Source organism: Periplaneta americana, chromosome 11 (assembly GCF_040183065.1).
Source record: "Periplaneta americana isolate PAMFEO1 chromosome 11, P.americana_PAMFEO1_priV1, whole genome shotgun sequence".
Classification (NCBI taxonomy): Eukaryota; Metazoa; Arthropoda; class Insecta; order Blattodea; family Blattidae; genus Periplaneta; species Periplaneta americana.
Genome location: NC_091127.1, coordinates 66,785,403 through 66,798,488, shown reverse-complemented (window position 1 = coordinate 66,798,488; position 13,086 = coordinate 66,785,403).

The following is a 13,086-nucleotide window of genomic DNA, read 5'->3' as shown; positions in this document are numbered from 1 at the left end:
CGTTGTATGAACGAGGTTAAAATTTCCCACTTTAAAAATTCACCTTTTCCATAATCTTCAGCCAAATGATCCGTCATGAAGAGTTGAATTCCACGATAACAGGCCCCCAACGTTTAATAATTAACCAAATTTCTTGGACAGCAGTCCCTTTCCGAATGAGGCTGCATTTCATGTTAGTGGGCGTGTTAATCAATACAACTCCAGAATATGGGAGTCTGAAAATCCTCACATTATCCAGAAACACACCCGAAGGTCTTCCAAACTCAATGCGTGCTGTGGATTAACTCGAAATGCTACTGTGGAACCGTACTTTTTCACAGCAGCACTACAAATTATTTAACATTTATAACATTAATTCTAGATGATACATAAATTATTCACGTAATTGCAGCACCAAGTAACACAGGATGTAGGAAACCGACAACACGGCAGCACTCTGCATAGCAGTAGAAGCAGCTGATAGAAAATGCTACGTTCTGATTGGTTCAGAAGGTAACCGAAGAATGTTCTTCAATTTGTTTTTCATATGGAGAGTTGCCAACACAAATAACCACTGTCAAGTGTGCATCGCCTCTTTTAACTTGAAGGATTTCCCCTCCTCCCCTTAATGGTAATGTATAAGTTCCATAGAAATGAGTAAAGAGCCAATAGTGATTTTCGGTGACAAGGGAAGGAGATAGCTTGTCGCTTGGGACATTCAGAGACCCAAATAGGAAAACATCATATAAAATCGAATTAACATTTGAAGGGCACGTGGGGAAAAGAGCTCACGAATATTTTCTAAATTTTACAGAAGAGGTTTTAATCAGTGTCATGAACCCATTCTTCGCCTGTACGAAAAGATTTAAAATGCTTTTTATGTCTTATAAGTAGCTTCTTTTTTCTAGTTTGCCTTGATCAAATGAAACTCCTCATAATAATGTCCAGATGGTTCCAGTATCGCAATATCTGGATAAAATACAGTGAGCTCTTTTTTTCCGTGTGCCCATCATTTATTAAAAGACATTCATGTGGTGTAGTATTCTAGATCAACCAATGCACTAAACACAGTACGAATATACAACAATTTGCCTCAATTTGTACAGTGATAATTCGTCCCAAGCTATTTGTCACAGTGCGACTTGGTACCGTTACAACATTCGTCCCAGTAGGTACCGTTACAAAATTCGTCCCAGTAAATTAATGCCACTCAAAATTGGTCATTAGTTAGTATGAAATATGTCACAAATTTTGAAGGCGTACTTTGAAATATGTTTTGTATTACATTGAGTAAAATCCAAATTAAATTATAGAAGACCCATGTATGTATAATACCGCTATTTTATGTACGAGTTAATTTAAAAAATCATTCCCTGAGATGGCGTGTCCAAGCATTATCCTTGCACTCATGGTAGCGAGAAAAAATAATTTATTCTACTCGACTGTCCACTTCTTGATATTGTCTCTGCTTCATTTTAAGGGTTCTATCAGTGTCAGGCGAAGAATTGCCTGCGTACATACATTTTACTTTCTTCTTCTGCCTTATTTTTACGAACGATTTTTATCTGGTTATAAATTCACGTTTGTTGTTAAACAACAGCGAAAATTTGTTGTGGGATGATTTCAAATTGTTGCCAAATAATTTGTGTCTTCTTCATGCAATTTATATTGATCTCTCATTAAAATCACAAGTAATTGTGGGATGAAGGTGATTTTTCGAATCAATTGTCCTGAGAAAAGTATGTTTCTTGGAATGACTTGTTGCGAAACGAATTTACCGGTACCATTTGTCAGGAAACCTACAATATGTATCTTTGTAACAAATGGTAATTTCAGAGAGTTACTCCATCAAAATGATTAATGTCGATAACAATCAAAGGCAGAACTGTTCTATACAATTCATTCAATATACATAATATTACGAGGGTTTAAATTAACAATAATAATAATCAAAATTATAGCAATTCATGTCACGATTCAAAGTTAATAGTGGTCACCAAATTACAATAATCGATGAAGGCATTATCATAAATTATCTAAAGTTTCGGAACAATAATTGCGAATCCAATATAATACACGCTAAATAAATTTCTTCTTAGGGTGGGAAAACTGGGAGATCGAAGTTATCAAAATTTAGAATTAAAACAAAGATTAACCATAACCCAGAAAAAACTGACGAAAAGAATCTCGCTTGGCGTTCCCACCAAACTAGTGAAATTTAATCTGTATCAAACTAAGTTCATTAGCATTATTTACTTTTTTGTAACACTTACCGCTCTAAAACTAGGTATATTTCCACTAATCAAAAAATGTATTTGCAGCTATGTACTTGTAGGAGTTTCACTGTTAAAACAAAATCAATGGTTCAATGAACTTGTAAACATTTATATGGTTAAGTACTCTTTGTCCCTTGTGGCAGCTCACGAATGATGAGAAGATTTATAAATTAATTAATATAAGATCGAACTTATCTGTGATAACGCTTTGTGCGCCGAACTTATCCCAATTGATCCTGGAACCAGCGCAACGTCAAGCAGCGCAGCTAAACTCGAAACGCGAGCAACACATGCGCAAGAGTACAGAAATACTATTGGGCTGAGCAAAAATGTCGACAGGCATTCATTCCAGATTACAGATTCCTAATGTTCCTTAAAGCCTTGGTTTCTTTGAACCAACGCATGCGAGGTGCGAGGCGCGAGGCCCACCTCGCACAAATCCGGACTACACAGAAACCTCTCACTATCTCTCGTACAGTCCGGATTTGTGCGAGGCGGGCCTCGCACGTCGCATGCGTCGGTTCAGAAAAACCAAGGCTTTACAAGTGCATAGTTACAACGGCTAGAATATAAACATGGTCATTTATTTGTGTAACAGTCTCGACATTTTTGTAATACTGCTGTCTTCTTACTAGTGGATGCACATTGAGAACTTACACGCTCCATTTCAGTAAACCACTTACTGAAAATTAAAATACTGGAAATAATAGTCGCATGTGATATATGTAAGAGATAAAAGCAGAATATGAAGTGTCAAATTCACTCGTTTTGTTCATAATTTCACAAACAACGCCACACGCCGACGACTAACACTACACATCAACCTGCTTCCTGGTTTAACGCTAATTATTACATAGTCCAAAAAATAAAAGAAAACTTTTTTTGTATTGCCAAGGATTTTTCAACGAATTTATAGAATATCGAGGGTTCTGATTCCATAAATGACGGTAGTTTTTCCAGATTGGCTCTAGTTTTAGATATACAGGTGTTCAAGTTATGTTACCTAAATATTTACTTTAATAAGTCATTACAGTATTGAAAGTAAATATTATCCGTTACTTGTAATATTATTTTGTTTTATTTCTTTTTTAAGTACCTTAGTTGTTTTTGTTCAATTTTGAGATCAGTATGAGTTCTTGACGAAGAGGTTCTTGAATGACACCTAACGCATTCTGCTACATTATGGCGAATATTTCCAGGAGAAACATAGAAAAAAATATTACAGACTTTGTGAAGGAAGCATAGCTGGCATATTTTGGAATGAAACTCGGAGACCAAGATAAGTCTTGGGCTCCCCATGTAGTTTGTAAAACATGTATAGAAAGCCTACGTCAATAAAAACGGAGGAAAAAAAAACAGGTTTAAAATTTGGTGTGCCTTCGGTGTGGAGGGAGCCAAGAAATCACCACAGTGAATGTTATTTTTGTGCTGTGAATGTGAAAAGTCTCAGTCGTTACAAGAAACGTAAATGGAAGTGTCCTCATTTGAAATCAACAAAGCGAACTGCGCCACACAGCGATGATGTTCCCATGCCAGTGTTCACTGCACTCCCTGAACTTCCAGTGTCTGGTGTTAAAGATGCATAGGATTTTGGGTGTAGTGCAAGTGTAAGCAGTGGCAGTGAATATGAAGGAACTATTTCTACACAGCTATAGTTCTCCCAGGAAGAAGTCAATGATTTAGTTCGACACCTAAGACTGTCAAAGTAAGACTGAACTTTTAGCATCCAGACTAAAGGAAAAGAACTGTTTAAAGACTGAATCAAAAATAATTTTTTTCCGACAAGAGAGGCAGCTCTTTTTCCTTATTTTATGCAAGATGAGGAACTAGTATTGTAGTAACATCCCTGGGCTCCTTCTCCAAGTGGGGATACCTGAATACCGACTAGAAGATTGGCGACTTTTTATGGACAGTTTCAGCCGTACCATAAAATATGTTTTACTGCACAATTGAAATTACTATGCATCTATTCCAACAGGTTACTCAACCAAACTTAAAGAGGAAAATGAAAATGCAGAAGCTTTGATACCGTGAGGACCAGTGGTCTATAGCAATTTGATTTATTTTTTATGTGATTTGTGAATAGGTTATACCTTAGCTGTTTTTTTTGCATTGTTCATGTATTTAAGTGACATACTAAATATTTAGAGATGGGAACGATATATCGGTTTTTACGAAATACCGATATATTCGTTTCGATATAGCGATATATCGATATCGAAATTTTGATTCAGTGTATCGTATAATATATCGATTTTCTCATAAATTTATAGATTTTTTTTGTGGAATTATCATTATCAACAACAACAAAATCAACACTAGACAACTCCGATAATTCCCGAGAGATGGCGCTAATGAAGGTAGACAGTTACATAATTGTGCAACCTCACTCAATACCTTGTTCTAATTGGCTGGATTGGAATTCGAATTAAAACTGTTTAATATGCAGCACCAAATTCAAAATGCAGCGTGTACGAACGTAAGACAGACGGGAGGTTTATCTACTACTGTTTTATTATGATGTTCTCCAAGATAGGAGCATCTTTCACCCTGAAAGGGAGCCGTTTGACTTCAAAACGGGTATCAAAACTTTTATTTCTATATTCTGCAATGGAAAGAGAAACAAGGATTTAATACCGATGTGACATTTGTTTACGTCTATGATTTCTAGCACAATCTAGTGCTGACATTGTTTTCTTAATATATCTTTTAGTGCATAAAAATTCTATCCCTATAATCATCACCATTGTTGTTTGGAATGTTGGAGTGTAACAATAACTTGCAACGGGAACTTACTATGGAAGGATTTTATCAAATCAAAGTTGAAGTTTGTTAAAACTTGTAACATTCTAAGTACGGTTTACTTACATTTAAAAATAATTATAGTACGGTTTACTTACATTTAAAAATTATTATAAGTTCTGTTTACTTACATTTAAAATGATTACGTTGTTGAGTAGAAAAGAGCATTATATCTGAGTCCTGTATTGAATCCTATATAACATTAGAATAATTAAATCGTGTTCCAATATCAAATACTCAACCATGTAGAGTTCACTTAACTCTTTCCCACTATCTATATCATTTAAGCTCCCTTGCCTCCACTATAATTTTTATTTAGATTAGACCTATATCATAATATGGTATTGAAAATGTATTGTTTATTGTTACAATTTTACATTTGTGCTTTTCACTATTATGATGTTAATTTCAATGGTGAAAAGGGATATTAAAATGTAAGTAATTTTATTGTAATACAGTAAATGTACGCCTGAAAATGCAATTTGCTTACGGAATAGCGATATATCGATAATCGTTCGGTATATCGAAATATTTTATGCGATATATATTTATCGAAATTAGGTTTGCAATATATTTCAATATCAATATATCGGTATTTAATTTATTTCCTCCATCACTATAAATATAAAAAAATAGAACTAATTTGGCAAAACTGATGTCATATTCGGAATCAGTAGAACAAATTAACCCTAAAATAAGTTTCAGATTATTGGCAATGTGTGTTGACCAGTGTTATAGGAGACGGAATTGCGATTTTTATCCATGTACCTAAATAAATGTTGCGCATAGAAGTTGAAGAAATCAGTATTTACATATTTTTTTATCGTTTTCTATCTGCGGAGTATATTATAATATTATATTAATTTTCATGATAATATTATTTTTACGTAATAATTTTCCCTTTGCCCGTAATGTCGTAATAATGGGAGGAAATTCGTAACAATTACGGCTAATGCGTTATAGTTGGCAACTCTACAAATGTAAAAGCTGAATAGACAGTGTGATTCAAGAATGCTGAAAGAGATAGAAGAAGCACAGATAGAAGGAAAGTGCTGGAGAGAGTTCAAAGGAATAATCAATAAAGTGTAAACCAAATACTTCTCCTGTTTTAAAAGAATGTTTTAAATTACATTTGTTTTCAAAGTTGAAGGAGTTTCGCTTCTACCTAGAAGCCCTCTTGCGTGAATTTATCGACTATTACAATTTATTGTTCCGGATTTTTCGGTTTTTATGAAAAATAGTTTAGTTTTTCTTGATAATGCAATCAGCAGCGTCTTAGTCCCTAATAGCACAATTTTAGTCTCTTACAGCATCTTATCAGCAAAATAAAACATTTGATTATAAGTTACATTTATGAAACTTCAATGAATTATAATTTCTGAAAAAAAAAATGCCGTACCCATTACGTTTTCATCATTTTAGTTCCGACATCCAATTGAACTTGTGTTGATATCGCAAGTATGCTACTTTTTAATTTACAGCACTTATTTTTATTATTTTAACAGCCATAGATACAGAACAAAATACAACAGAAATAACAACAATACCAACGATTTAAGCATATCATCTTTAATGTTTCAACTTTGTTACTATGCACAGTTATTTATGCTTGCAAGATTTCTGAGACAAAACATTTTATGTCATGAGAAATTTGAATGGCAAAAGTGCATATACATATTGTTCCTTTTCTATTAGATAACTGGAAACTCACTAACTAGAATTTGATGACGGTTGGAAAAATGTTTTACAATTTTATGATTTGGAATACTGAAACATTGGAATTACTTACTTACAAATGGCTTTTAAGGAACGCGCAGGCTCATTGCAAGATTAATCCACTCTCTACCATCATATCCCACTAACCACAAATCCATTTTATATTATCCTCCCATCTACGTCTCGGCCTCCCCAAAGGTATTTTTCCCTCCGGTCTCCCAACTAACACTCTTTATGCATTTCTGGATTCGCCCATACGTGCTACATGCCCTGTCCATCTCAAACGTCTGGATTTAATGTTCCTAATTATATCAGGTGAAGAAAATTAATACGTGCGGTTGTGCGTTGTGTAACTTCATCCCTCTTAGCCCCAAATGTTTTCCTAAGAACCTTATTCTCAAACACCCTTAACCTCTGTTCCTCTCTCAAAGTAAGAGTCCAAGTGTCACAACCATACATAAGAACTGGTAATATAATTGTTTTATAAATTCTAACTTTCAGATTTTTTGACAGCAGACTAGATGACAAAAGCTGCTCAGAAAAAAAACAAAAACCTTAGTTTTTTATGTAATCTAAAGAGTTTATATTAAAATTACATTATTTGTCTTTTAGACATTACAGAAATTTGAATGTAGACATTAACCCTATACCATGGCGTAATTGCTTGGGGCCTTGTCACAACCTCCACTCTCAAATCATAGCATCCGTTAATGTACTATTATATGCCTTCTAATTCTGAAGCATTACTAAACTGTAGAAATAAGATTTGTGACGTAGAAATACGTAATTCTCAAAGTGTAGGTGATAGGGTACGTATGAAGTTTAGAATGTTACAAAAAGTTTTTAGAAAAGAGTTACAAAAAGAGAGATTTCTCTCCTTAATGCACGGCGAAAATGACCGGCTTTAGAGGCGTCGTTTTGGCGCGGTGCCACGGTATGAGTCAGGGTCGAATGCGTCAGTGTGACTTGAAATACGGAATCGAGCAGTATCTAGTTCTGTAGCTTAAAAACAGCGCTATCAGGGGATAAAAATAAATTTATCTTCGAGTTAAAATCCGGCAGCTACGAGACCCAGTTTTTGAGAATGGTAGTGAAAATTTAAACATGCCCAAAGAATAAGAAACACTAATCATGGCGGACGATCGATTCGGCTTCACGCGATCACAAGTGATGCTCTATTTTTCGAGACGAAAATGATAATGAAATTAGTTATGATTTACAACAGCAGTAGCGAAATGTCACACATTATAATGACGTAGTGTGAATACCACTCGCTGGACACAAAGTGGAGACACCGGACAATCGATCAATAGGTGTAACTTGTTAAAACACGTATTAACATAGAATTGGCAACTTCGCTTTGGCAACTGCATTTCACGAGCTGATCAGTAGTCGTAACAGTCACTCACTATCGCAACAAGCTGTCGAGACAGTAGTCGCACCGACTCGAGGTGGGGCATTATTTTCAATTGTGCCATTCACACTAGGGGACCAATCGGAAAAAACTGTCAACGTTCTGCAGTCAGTCTTGCTTCGTAACAGAGTGCAGGAATGTGTTTCATCATCATCATCATCATCATCATCATCATCATCATCATCATCATCATCATCAATTAAGAGCTGAGCCATTAAGGCTCGTTCTGGTCTCATAGTTTATTATTGTTCTCTTGTGCTAATTTATCGATTTTGACTGTAGATCATTAAATAAATTTTTGGATATTCGGAAATAAAAAAAATTCATTCTCATGTATGGAAAAGTCCCTTTTCAAGTCAAGCTCTCATAATAGGATGAACATGATGTTTCCTTGTACTTCTACGAGTTCTACTTTTCAATTGCAAAGAAAGGAATTAAACTTCTTCATTCTTCGGCGCCATCACAAATGACACAGAGGGAACCAACGACGTAGGACATTCGGCAGAGGCGCTTGTCTTCTTATTCACAGCTGCGTGGGTTCGATTCCTACTTCGACTGATTACCTGGTTGAGTACTTTCCGAGGTTTTCCCCGACCGTAAGGTGAATGTCAGGTAATATATGGCGAATGATAGGCCTCATCTCGTCAAATACCATGTCGCTATTACCAATTCCACCGAAGCTAAATAACCGAGTAGAGTACAGCGTCATTAAATACCAACTAAGAAGAACGAGTAACCGTTGCTATCGAGCATATACTGTTAACGAGACCTTTCTTACACTTGTGTCTACGTTCAGGTCCGTTCAGGGATATGCCTCGCGTTACCATATTTTCCGATCATTGGTTTAAAATGTTGATGGAATGATGAGGGATAACTGGACTACATTGAGAAAAGTCCCTGCAATCCTGGCATTGTTGATGACAAATACAACTCCGCCACCACAGAGTTTTGAACTTGGGTCCGCGGTCGTCGTAATCCGACACTCTGACAAGAGAGCAACAAGACGGCTGTAAGGAATATAAAACCTGACGCTGTTCGTACAACGCACAAAAAGTGCCATGTTTACGTTTAGTTTCAATATGCGAATTTAAAGTAAACCACACTAGGAGCACGGAAACTCTACACAAAGATAATGTATATATGTATATTTCGGGTCAAAGTCAAATAGCACCCATTAAATTTTTCACACCATCCTTCAGAGTAGTACAAAGTGATGAGGTGTTCGTGAAGGACGCGCTGTGTGGAAGATTGTGAAGGCAGATTCGGTCATTCCTGAATGTTTAAAAAGTAACCTGGAGCGTTGGCACCCTCAGCAACGTTTGTTGAGTTAATTACTCTGTTTCCGACAGACAATGCTTTTATGCAAGGCTACAAAGAATTTAAATGAAAAAGAGAGATAGTCCAACACAATGGATGGACGCAATTATATTAACGCCTAAATAACTTAAAATAAATTTGATATTAAAATAGGTCAGTTACAAATTGAGTAAAAACTGTGAATGTAAAAATATAAAAAAATACACATTCTGAGTAAAATATAACTCAATGTAAAACCTATTTGCGGACAATGAACATTAAATTAGTTAAGCATAGCTAAGAGGAAAATGTGGTTTTAAGAAAGACAAGGACTGCTTATATGTTATTTTCACAATGTAGCAGATAACAGGTATAAGAATAGATTATAATTCGCCCTTATATATTTTCACTGACTACTGACAACGATTATAATAATACTATCGATGGAAAATTCTTTGAATTCAAGGTAATCTAATCCAAATTAAACTTCCCAATGGACACTCTCTATAATATACAAAATCCTGTACCAGATTGTAGTGTCATCCTACTTGCAGGATAAGGTAGTTGGAAGGTACGGTAAAATGAAAAAAATGCTAAGTCTTCCACTTTAGGAAGTTTAAGGTGTGCATGTCAACGCCGACGTCCAGAAACTAAGTCCAATGAAATATATGACGAAGTATTCTATTGAAGGATAAAGTATTACAATATTTGGGGCTAAGAGGGATGAAGTTACAGGAGAGTGGAGAAAGTTACACAACACAAAACTGCACGCATTGTATTCTTCACCTGACATAATTAGGAACATTAAATCCAGACGTTTCAGATGGGCAGGGCATGTAGCACGTATGGGCGAATCCAGAAATGCATATAGAGTGTTAGTTGGGAGGCCGGAGGGAAAAGGACCTTTGGGGACGCCAGGACGTAGATGGAAAGATACTATTAAAATGGATTTGAGGGAGATGGGATATGATGAGAGATTGGATTAATCTTGCTCAGGATAGGGACCAATGGCGGGCTTATGTGAGGGCGGCAATGAACCTCCGGGTTCCTTAAAAGCTAGTAAGTAAGTAAGTAAGTAAGTAAGTAAGTAAGTAAGTAAGTAAGTAAGTAAGTAAGTAAGTAAAGTATTACAATCTCCTTTCACATACCCCTTGGACATAGGTTGTGTTCGAGAAAATGTTGGTAGTAGGCCTACCTGCATTGACTTTTTGCTCTAGAGGTACGGCAGGGCTAATGATAATGATAACACCTTCACTGTTGTATGCCACTATCAGCATGTCCACACCTGTGGAGTAACGGCTAGCGCGCCTGGCCGCGAAACCAGGTGGCCCGGGTTCGAATCCCGGTCGGGGCAAGTTACCTGGTTGAGGTTTTTTCCGGGGATTTCCCTCCACTTAATATGAGAAAATGCTGGGTAACTATCGGTGTTGGACCGCGGACTCATTTCACCGGAATTATCACCTTCACTTAATCCGGACGCTGAATAACCTGAGATGTTGTTACAGCGTCGTAAAATAACCTACTTAAAAAACTGTCGGCATGACTTTCATACTAGAGTGTTCATATCGCGCTTTTCTTGGACGTGGTGATCCTTTGTGGGGACCATCAGACTGAAGCTTTAGTTCAGGCTCGTATGCCCTTGCCCACGTCTCGTCAATGACACGTAGTATCTCTGCAGGTGGAGTTGAGCTATTGTGTATCGGTGCCAATTCTGTGCTTCTGTCAGGTTATGAGAAACCCAGCGTGCTGCAGTTTTTCTCGTGTGGACTTTTTTCTTCAGGATGTGCCACACAGTTTGATGACTGAGTCCAACATCGATGAATAATCCTCGTACAGTCCAGCGGTGATCAACAACAAGGAGACCTCGGAATAACTCCACTTATTCGTCACAAATGGACGGGCGACCTTTGTGAGCCACATGTGCCGTCTCATTCCGATCCGTACAAAATACAGAGACCCATCTTGCAACCGTCCAATACGGTAATGCATCGTTGCCGTAAACTTCAAGTAACTCTTGGTGACATTGGCATTTCTACCACGGGCTACTCGATTTTTATCCACGATCGCTGCTCAAGTTTAGTAAACATGCTTTAGAGCAGTTAAAATAGTACTCTACATTATTTAACCACGCACAATAACATCTGTTGTCATAGCAACATTTTATCATTCAATACAATACCTCCAACTATGTACGATCGCCAATTGTCTCGTGTTGCATTCTGAGCAAAAAAAAAAAAAAATTGATTTAAACAAGGGTCATATTCTCAATATTTACAGAGTTATGTTTCTTTAATGGAACATATTTCTGTGAACGCGTGATCTTGGTCAGCGTGCAGTCAGCAGCCAGCAGCCAGCGCGAGCGCTACGGAAATCAAAGATACCAGTATGCAGTTACGTAGAGCGACGAGTGCCGTTCACAAGCGTAGTATAGCGGACGGCGACATTTTTTAAATGTGTTGTAAACTGTCCAAGACTGTAAATTAGGATGCAAAATTGAACTGCAAATAATTAAGTCGGTGGAATTGGTGTGATTTGTAATAATTGTTGTGATAAGTGCGTAAGAATAATGTGATTTTCTAGCTAAAATAGAAAAAGATGTCTGCAGGAAGCAACTAAGGAGTTCACAGCACGCTTTTAGCTTCATAATACTTGCCAATTAAAGAAATGATACTTCTGAATGGTTCATTCTCTATTTGTATTATTCTTTTACCTTCAAACTGAAGGAAAAACGTATTTTACAAACAACTTTAAATTAGTGTAACTCTGAAAATATTGAGAATAGCAACTATGTTTGTATGACATTTTTTGCTCAAAATATATTCAGAAATAATCTCCTTAAAGGACGGTAAATTCTCGTGAATCACTCTGTATACTGTATATTGAACTTGTAAAACACCAAGGTCGTTTCTTACACTCCAGTTTTCAACGTTGAAGATCCTGACAGTTTGTCTCATGAAGATTTATGTCCTCATTACTGATATTATACCAATGCAAGTCATTCTTCGTCTTCCCGTTCTTGGTTTTGCTGAGATCCATTCTAATATTTTTTGTGATAATAGGAATAATAATAATAATAATAATAATAATAATAATAATGATAATAATAATGATAACGATAATGATAATGATAATAATGATAACGATAATGGTAATGATAATAATAATGATACATAAATAGTTATTGTTTAACATACTATGTGACACAAAAGTTGCTTTGCAAATTGGAAAAAATATCCCTATTTTTAAATTCTAAACAGAAAATAAATTAGGGGAAAGTCGGGTAGTATCGGACATCGGGTAATATCGGACAGTGCGTTTCTTTCATCTACCACCATATGGTAGTACGTGAATAACATGGTTATGTTTCTCTATGCGACATCACAGAAACGTAATCATGTCAATCGGGTACTATCATCGTGTGGTAGATGAAAGAAACTCACTGTCCGATATTACCCGATGTCCGATACTACCCGACTCTTCCCTACTTTCTTTAGAACAAAACTCGTAATTAATAGGTACGTTTTGTAAGAAGCCCAACACAAAATTATTACCAGTAGGCCTACCTTATTCTCAAGTGAAATCACTTCGTCTATATATAAAGAC